The 8,916-nt window shown below is 55.7% G+C and overlaps 1 long non-coding RNA gene across 1 annotated transcript; it reads right to left on the reverse strand.

Annotated features, from left to right (window-relative positions):
* Nucleotides 1-7,588: 7,588 nt before the first annotated feature.
* LOC107313041 lies at nucleotides 7,589-8,173 on the reverse strand. The gene is made up of 3 exons (XR_001554768.2): nucleotides 8,099-8,173; nucleotides 7,906-8,007; nucleotides 7,589-7,662 (listed from the first exon to the last, which is right to left on the reverse strand). It is a non-coding gene; the product is annotated as an uncharacterized LOC107313041 (long non-coding RNA).
* Between the last annotated feature and the right edge of the window lie 743 nt (nucleotides 8,174-8,916).

Raw genomic sequence — 8,916 nt, forward strand, 5'->3', positions numbered from 1 at the left:
GCTGCTGAGGAACGGCTTTCTCTGCGCTCCGTGGCTTGCCTGTGCCGTTCAACAGTGTCTGTGGCAGGGAAAACCGTCGAGGGAGCTCCTTTCATCGCTCTTGGATGTTTGTGCGGATTCTATCATACTGAGCATGGAGATATTTGCTGTGCCTTAGGTCTTCTGGCAGCGGCTTTTGGAGCATGGAGCCGGACCATGCAGCGGGAGCGGCTTGTGTCCGCTGCTTGGGATGCCTTCTTCGGTGCACTGCGTGCGCTCTCGGAGGTATCCCAGTGGCCCCGTCTGGTGATGGCTGTGATGTGCTTCAGTGTTGTACGTCGATGTTCTTGGTGCAGTCAGTGCTTCTGATGGACAGGAAACCTGTATCTGGGTTGTATGCTTTGTTCTGGCCTGGCTCACCGGGACTGAATGTTGAGACTCACGGGCAGCAGGGAACTAATGTTGATGCCCGTGCTGACCTGCTGGTTGGGCCAGAGAACTTCCTGTCTCTGTTCCTGGTGATTGCGAGATGGCCCAAACCTCCTGTCGCAGCGTCTGGGCCAGGAGCTCAGATGGTGCTGGAGGCTGTAAGGGAAGGCGGGAAGGTCAGCAGGAGAAAGCTGTATCCCCAGGTAGGGGACAGGCTGCCATCCCCCCTGGGGCAGACACAGAGTCTGTCAAAGCTGCCCCGAGTGCATGCTGCCAGGTCCTGCCTGGTCCCAACGCGGTGCCACGCAACTCATTGCCTCTTACCGGTTCCCAGGCCAGCACAGCTGTCGCACTCCCACTTGGCTGTTGTGCTCACAGAGGAGGCACGTCTGTGGTCCCCTCAGCAGCACAGGAAGCTGGCCACGAGCATCAACTGCGGCCTGGGGAGGAGAAGAAGTTGTGGCTGTGGGACCAGTGAGCCAAGCAGGGCAGTGCGGGCACAGCAATCATCTGGTGACTCATCCTTGGCGCTCCCTCATCCTGTGTGAGGCTGAGATCCCTCGCAGACTCAGAAAGAAGCATGCTTTGTAACTCACCCTTGTAGCTGGCCTAGCCGTTCTGCCTTCTGGGCAAGGGGCCGTTCATTGCGTCGCAACGTAGCCCTGTGCCTCTAGTCAGAAGTCTCGTATTACCATGTCCTCCATGAGTTCTTACATCAAACCATGAATAGAGGGAATGTAGCATGAGTCCCCAGTCGACTCCCCAGCGTTTGAACCCTAAGCGTTAGTCCATCTCTGCAGACACAGCAACTGGCATTTCCGCTTCTTCCACACGAGCTGACGCACGTGCTCTGTTGACCAGCCAAGGCAGCGCCGAGTGACCACTGCATTAGCTCCCGCCAAGATTTCAATCGCTTTATTCTAATCCTCGGATGAGATCTTAGGCCGAAGGACACCTAACCTGCTTTCTGGACGTGGCTCCCAGGCAAGATGGTGGCAGCCCCACAGCTTCTCTGGGCAACCTAGGAAAGGATTTCCTCCCAACACGCTGTGTTGATCGCCCCTCTTTCTGTCAAAGCTGTGGCCACTATTATCTCAGATGAGGCTAAGTCATAAAATGTACCACTCAATAAAGAAACACGTTTCCAAGTGAAACAAACAACAAAAAAAGACATCGAGATCAAGGCTGATGTTTCTGTTTCTCTTCAAACACTTGATCCAGCACAGCTCATTTCTTCCTTTGCTCAACACCCTTCTCCATGGTTGTCCACTTGCCAATGAAACAGACCACATCTTCTTTGGAAGGATACCTCTCCTTCAAGGCTGACCAGGATCACCTCCAGTAGGTGGAAATGGACAGCCTGGTGTCCACCAGGACACCCAGGTCCTTCCGTGCAGAGCTCTTCTCCAGCCCCTGTTCCGCACTGACGTGTGCGCTTCTTCCCCTGCCCCGGGTTACCAGCTTGCACTTGGATTTTGTCAACCCCACCAGGTTCCTCTCTGTCCAGCTCTCACCGTGGCTAACTGTCTGTAAATGTCAGCACTGCATTATGGCATGCCCACCACTTCCAGACACATGCCAGGGGTACGCTTTGTCCCTTCATCCAGGTCCTTCGTGAAGCTGTGAATATCCTTCCACGTTTCACACAGAATCACAGAGGCTGGAAGGGACCTCTAGACATCATCGAGTCCAACCCCCTGCCAAAGCAGGCTCCCTGCACCATGTCACAGGTAGGCGTCCAGGCGGGTCTTAAATACCTCCAGAGAAGGAGTCTCCACCACCTCCCTGGGCAGACTGTTCCAGTGCTCCGTCACCCTCACTGTAAAGAAGTTCTTCAGCACATTCATGCGGAACTTCCTATGCTGCACTTTCATCCCATTACCCCTAGTCCTGTCTCCACGCACTACTGAAAAGAGACCAGCCTCGCCACTATGGCCCCCACACCTCAGGTATTTATAAACCTGGATCAAGTCCCCTCTCAGCCTTCTTTTCTCAAGGCTAAACAGACCCAGTTTGCTAAGTCTCTCCTCATAGGGGAGATGCTCCAGGCCCTTCATCATCTTCGTGGCCCTGTGCTGGACTCTTTCCAAGAGATCCCTGTCTTTTTTGTACTGCGGAGACCAGAACTGGACACAATATTCCAGATGAGGCCTCAACAGGGCAGAGTAGAGGGGGAGGATCGCATCCTTCGACCTACTGGACACGCTCTTTTTAGTGTACCCCATAATGCCATTGGCTTTTTTGGCTACAAGGGCACACTGCTGGCTCATGGTCAATCTGTCGTCCAGCAGGACACCCAGGTCCCTCTCAGCAGAGCTCCTCTCCAGCAGGCCTTCCCCCAGCCTATACTGGTGCATGCAATTCTTTCTACCCAGGTGCAAGACAATACACTTGCTTTTGTTAAACCTCATCCGGTTTCTTACTGCCCAGCTCTCCAGCCTGACCAGGTCCTGCTGAATGCCTGCACAGCCTTCAGGCATGACAGCCAATCCTCCCAACTTCATGTCATCACAAACTTTCTGAGGGTGGTCACTATCCCCTCATCAAGGTTGTTGATGAAGATGTTGAACAAGACCGGACCCAGCACAGACCCCTGGGGGACGCCGCTAGTTACAGGCCTTCAGCCAGATACCACACGACCAAAGACAACCCTCTACACTCTACCAGTCAGCCAATTCTCGACCCACTTCACCGTCCACTCATCTATCCCATACTTTCTCAGCTTTTTTATAAGGGTGTCATGTGGGACAGTATCAGAAACCTTACTGAAATCAAGATAGACTACATCTACCACTCCCCCCCCATTCACCCAGCTAGTGACATCTTCATAAAAGGTCACCAGGTTGGTCGAGCACGACCTCCCCTTGGTGAACCCATGCTGAGTACTCTTGATAACCTCCTTCTCACCCAATTGTCTGGAGATGGCATCCAGCACAATCTGTTCCATCACCTTCCCTGGGACAGAGGTGAGGCTGACCAAACTATACTTACCCAGGTCTTCCTTCTTGACCTTTTTGAAGGCTGGAGTGACTTTGGCCGTCCTCCAGTCTTCAGGCACCTCCACAGGTCTCCAAGACCTCTGATAGATTACAGAGAGTGGCTCAGCAATGACCTCCGCCAGCTCTCTCAGCAACCACGGATGCACCCCATCAGGTCCCATGGATTTCTGGACCTTAGTGTTTCCTAGGCATTCGCGGACCACCTCCTCCATGACTAAAGGGAAATCTCCCATTCCCCAGACTCTCTCATCAACCTCCAGGGTCTGGGATTCCTGAGGGAGAGCCCTTTCACTAAAGACAGAAGCAAAGAAGACGTTCAGTATTTCTGCCTTCTCAACATCCCCCATTACCAGAACACCCCCCTCACTTAGTATGGAGCCCACATTCTCCCTAGCTTTCCTTTTGCTGTTAACGTACTAAAAAAAGCCTTTTTATTATCCTTTATCTCCTTAGCTAGATTCAGCTCCAGGTAATTCAACTCCTCACTGGGCAGTCGCTTGAACGTGTGGCGTCCCAGCCCTCCGAAAGGCCTTTTCTAGGCAGAGGCCGTGGAGGCAGAGCCATTGCCGTGGCAGTGCCCGCCCCGTGCCAGCCGCAATGGCGAGGGCCGCCAGGCTGCTCCGATATCCCAGCGTATCCCTCGATAAAGGAACCAGCCAAAACCACTCTGTGCCTCGCGATCAGTCACTGAGGATCAGGACGGGAATGCTCCAAAGCAGCTCATCGCGGCCATCGGGGATTTCTTAGGGGTTTCTGCCCGTTCAATCCCCACCGCCTCAGCCACTCAGGCAGAGGCCTGATGTAGGCTGCACCCACAGCTGTACTTTCCTGGATGGATCCTTCATTTTGACCCATTTAAGTCCCTCCCCAGCTTTGCTGTAGGCACCATTCTGGGACTGTAATGTGGCCACCAGTCTCCTTTGAGCATTCTCTTGTCCATGCTGAAGAGCCCCAGCTCACTGAGACTGTCCTTGCAGGAGATGGATGTGCTCCAGCCCTCTGGCAGTCTTTGTGGCCCTCCTCTGGCTGTGCTCTGACAGCTCCACGTTGGGGACTCCAGCAGTCTGCACTAAAAAGCATCCAGGCGTCTTTTGAATATCTCAGGAATAAGGAGAGTCCACAACTTCTCTGAACAGCTTGTCCCAGTGTTGGGTCACCCTGACTGTAAAGAAGTGTTTGGTCACGTTCCTATGGAAGAGTTAGTGCCTAATACTCCTTGGTGCTGTTGCAGGGCAGCAAGGAAGAAAGTTTGGTCTGATCCTCTTGGGAGCCACCACTGAAGTAATGAAAAGAATTGATAAGATCCCCTGTCAGACCCCTGCAAGCTAAACAGCAGTAGATGTATCAGCCCTTCCTGCTGAGGCAGGTGCTCCTCCAGGACCCTCATCGTCTTTGCAATCCATTGCTGGACTCTCCAGCAGTTCCCTGCCGTTCTCGAGATGCAAAGCCCAGACCTGGACACAGGACTCCAGATGTGGCCTCGCTGGGCAAAGTAGAGGGAGAAGAGAACTCCTTTTGCCCAGGTGGCCACGCTCCTTTGAACGCAGCCCAGGTTGCCACGGGTCTTCTTGGCTACAAGGGCACCCTGACATCTCCCGACCACTTCCCCTCCAGGGAACCCAGATCCTTCCCCTCAGAGCTCCTTTCCAGCTGCTCAGCTCCTAATTTTACAGAAGTGTGTGTTTCTTCCTCCCCAGGTGCACTGCCCTGCACTTAGCCTAGCTGAACCTCATCTAGTTCTGCTCTGCCCAATTCCCCAGGCTGCCCATGGGCTACCCAGCAGCCTTCGAAAAACACTGGGCTGGTTTTGGGAGGATATAACCCTGTGATCTGAGCGCCTATGTTTGCCCAGCTCAGCACAAGAAGAAACAGCAGACAAAGAAATATGGGGGGGGCGGGTTGGGTTTATTTTGTTGGACAGTTGGGATTAGAGCCAGCACATTGTGCTGGCACATGGATGGTTTGATGTCATAGTTTTTGGGGTGTCTGTGTTTGGGTTGGGGGGGGGAGGGAAGGGAAGGGTGATGATGATCTTTGATATTGGATCCAGAAGTGACTTCATTCCCGGGATAGCCCCTGCTGCTGGAAGTGACTCCTGCAGCCTCCTCAGTGCCAGCTGTGGGCATTTGGGGCTCGCATTGTGCGCTGAGGACGGCTTCTCCTGCGGGCCTTCCCGTGGCTGCCTGGGCCGTTCCCACAGTTGTCTGATGCAGGAAACCGTCGGAGAGAACCTCCTTGTCACCGGCTCTGGTGGTGCTGCGGATCTTCTCTGGAGAACAGCTGGAGATGATTGTTCGCCTGCTGCCTTGAGGGTCTTCTTGGAGCGGCTTGGGAAGCTGGGGCCTCGACCATGCAGCTGGGGAGCGGCTTGCGTGTTCGCTGCCTGGGATGCCTTCTGCGTGCCAGCTGCAGTGGCTGCTCTGGGAGGATCCCAGTGTCCCCGTCTGGGGAGTGGCTGTCGAGCTGCTTTCAGTGCTTGTCACTGCCATGTTCTTCTTGCAGCTCAGATGCCTCCCTGATTGGACAGGAACCTCGCATCTGGTTGTTCTTCGTTCTGGGCCCTGGCTCTCACCGGGGAACTGAATGTTGAAGCTCACGCGGCAAGCAGGGAAACTGCTGTGATGGCCCGCTGCTGGCCTGGCTGGTTGGGCACAGAACTCCTGTCCTCTGTTTTCCTGTGTGGATTTGGCGAGATGGCCCCAAGCCCTCCTGGCTGGCAGTGCTGGGCCCTGGGAGCTCCAAGATGGTGCTGGAGGGCTGTAAGGGAAGGCGGGAAGGTCAGCAGGAGAAAGCTGTATATCCCCGGGTAAGGGACCAGCGCTTGCAATCCTGCTCCTGGGAGCAGGAACAGAAGTCTCTCAAAAGGCTGACCCGCCGCATGAGCATCCTGAGCACGGTCACTGTCCATGGTTCCGACGCCAACACCAACGCGTGCACAACCACAATGCACGCAACTCATTGCCTCTTACCGGTTCCCAGGCCAGCACAGCTGTCGCACTCCCACTTGGCTGTTGTATTGCTCAGTGGGAGCAGCGTCTGTGGGTCCCCTCAGCAGCACAGGAGCTGCACACAGCCCATCACTGCCAGGGCCTGGGAAGGAAGAGATTGCTGGGCTGTGGACGGACCAAGATGACGCCAAGGCAGGGAGTGCCGGGACAACAGCACATCTCTGTGTGCTCCAGTCCTCTTTGCTCCCCCATCCCGTCTGTGTGAGAGCGTCTGAGATCCCTCGCAGAGCCTCAGAGAGCTGCTGTGGTAACTCACCCCTTGTAGCTGCCTGCCGTCTGCCTCTAGGGCAAAGGGCACTTGATGGCATCGCAGTTCCGGTGCCTCTGTCGAAGTCCTTCGTATTCACCATTGTCCTCCCATGAGGGTCTTCTACAGAGAATGGAGGGAATGTGATGAGTCCCCAGCATCCCCAGCGTGAGATCCAAGGTCATCCCATCTCATCCACCCCAACGGCATTTCCAGCTTCCACGAAGCTGAGGCACGTGCTCCTGTGACAGCCAAGGGTCAGGCCTGCCAAGATACTCATTGGGCCGGCCCAGCATTCACGCCTTCTCATCTGGATGATTTGGCAGAAGGACACCACCTGTCTGGGACGTGGATCCCATGGTGGACATTTCGGTGCAGAACACAGTGTTGTCTCTACAGGCAGGGCACCGGAGCAGTCCATGCCAGCATTCAAAGCCTGTTTCTGCAGGAGAAGCGCAAGAAGCAGAGTGAGCGTGAGTGGTGCCTGGTGCTGCTCAGAGCAGGCAAACGTCGAATGATGACAGGCGTGACGGGGGAGGGCTCCTACCTGGATGCATCCGCGGTGGAACCAGTTTTGTGTGCACGCTGGGCACACCATGGTATAATAGGACAAGCTGTCCCCCACTGGGGGGGGGGGGGGTCTCCTGGCAGATGACGCAGTTGGTGTCTTCTGCTGGAGCTCTGACAGGTGTCTGTCGAGGACGGTGCTCCCAACAGAAGGACCTGGGGGAAGATGGGAAGGGATGGGCACGCTGAGAAGTGCTGTGAGGAGGGCAGAGGGGCAGGAATGCACCCCCAGGCCTTGGCCGTGGCAGGCTGCTGGCAGGTGACCTTGTGGGTTCCTCCGTGTCTGGCTGCTGCTGACAGCCCTTACCTGTGCTCTCCAAGTATTGGGTGATGCATTGCCCCGTCCTCAGCGCAGGGGCAGATGGAAGCTGCGTGTACAGCCGCTCTCTGCGCATGTGATGGCAGCCCCCCTCTCACCGCAAACAAAGCATTGCTGTAAAGATCACAAGAGCCCCATCAGCGGGCAGGCTCAGGGCTGCATGGCCAGCCTCACAGCTGTGGGCAGGGCACAGGTGTGGACGCTACTGGGTCACGCTCTACAAAGCAGCCTGGCAAACAGGGCAGGATTTAGTGTGGAGGTGGTTGGAAGGGCTGCGATTGCTCTCTTTGGGTCAAGACCATGCTGGTGTGAGAGCCCCTCCTGGCACAATTGTGCCTGCTGTGGTCAGGTGCTCACCTTGTGGTTTGCCTGCTTGACCTTGCACATGAGGGGAGCAAAGTCAATGCCCATGTCTTCCTCATCAGGGGGTGTTTCTTCCAAAACGACGTGGGCAAAAGCCTGGAGGAGAGAAAAGAGCAGGGTCTCATGAGGCCAGGAAGGAAGGGAGCATCCTGTCAGGAAGCGGTCAGGATCAGCTGGGGGAACTCACCATGCAGAATTCATGGACAGAAATGAAATAGTCACCAATCATGTGGCCGACGATGTCCGGGTCACATTCTGCCCGCCACACAGCACACACTCTGCAGAGGAGAAATCAAATGTGAGCAGCAGTGAGCACCTGGTGGGGCCAGGTGTCCCCAGTCAGACCCTCACTGCTGCTCTGTGCCTGCCGTGCTGGCTGGAGTTGGTGGAGGGGAAGGGGCCGTGGCAGGGCCCACCCAAAGGCAGCCACACGCCAATGTGTGCCCGTCTGGGAGCTCCTGCCTGCCCCTTCATTCCCCATCTCAGCTCTCAAGCCGCAGGCAAGCAGCCCAGCACCCCTCTGCCCAGTATTGGGAGCTGTGCACAGGGATGTTGTGGCCTCACCTGGTTCCTCCGAGCTGGAGGCCTTTCTCTTTCTATCAGCCATGGATGGTGCAAACAGTTAACACGTGCAGACACTCAACGAAGTCCAACTTAAGGCTCATCACTTCACCTCACCAAGACCCCGCATGGTGCGGGTTTGGATCGGCCTGAGCCCCGGCAGCCCTTAGCTCTTCTCCAAGCATCAGTCACAATGGCCAACTCCCTGGACACCCACTGTGACATCACGCGTCACGCCCCTTCGGCAGCTGTGGTGCGGGGCCCCTGGCTCCCAGGCAAGATGGTGGCAGCCCCACAGCTTCTCTGGGCAACCTAGGAAAGGATTTCCTTCCAACATGCTGTGCTGATTGCCCCTCTTTCTGTTTGAACTATGGCCAGTATTATCTCAGATGAGGCTAACTCATAAAATGTACCACTCAATAAAGAACCGCGTTTCCATGTGAA

The sequence above is a fragment of the Coturnix japonica genome, chromosome 1 (assembly GCF_001577835.2).
Source record: "Coturnix japonica isolate 7356 chromosome 1, Coturnix japonica 2.1, whole genome shotgun sequence".
Classification (NCBI taxonomy): domain Eukaryota; kingdom Metazoa; phylum Chordata; class Aves; order Galliformes; family Phasianidae; genus Coturnix; species Coturnix japonica.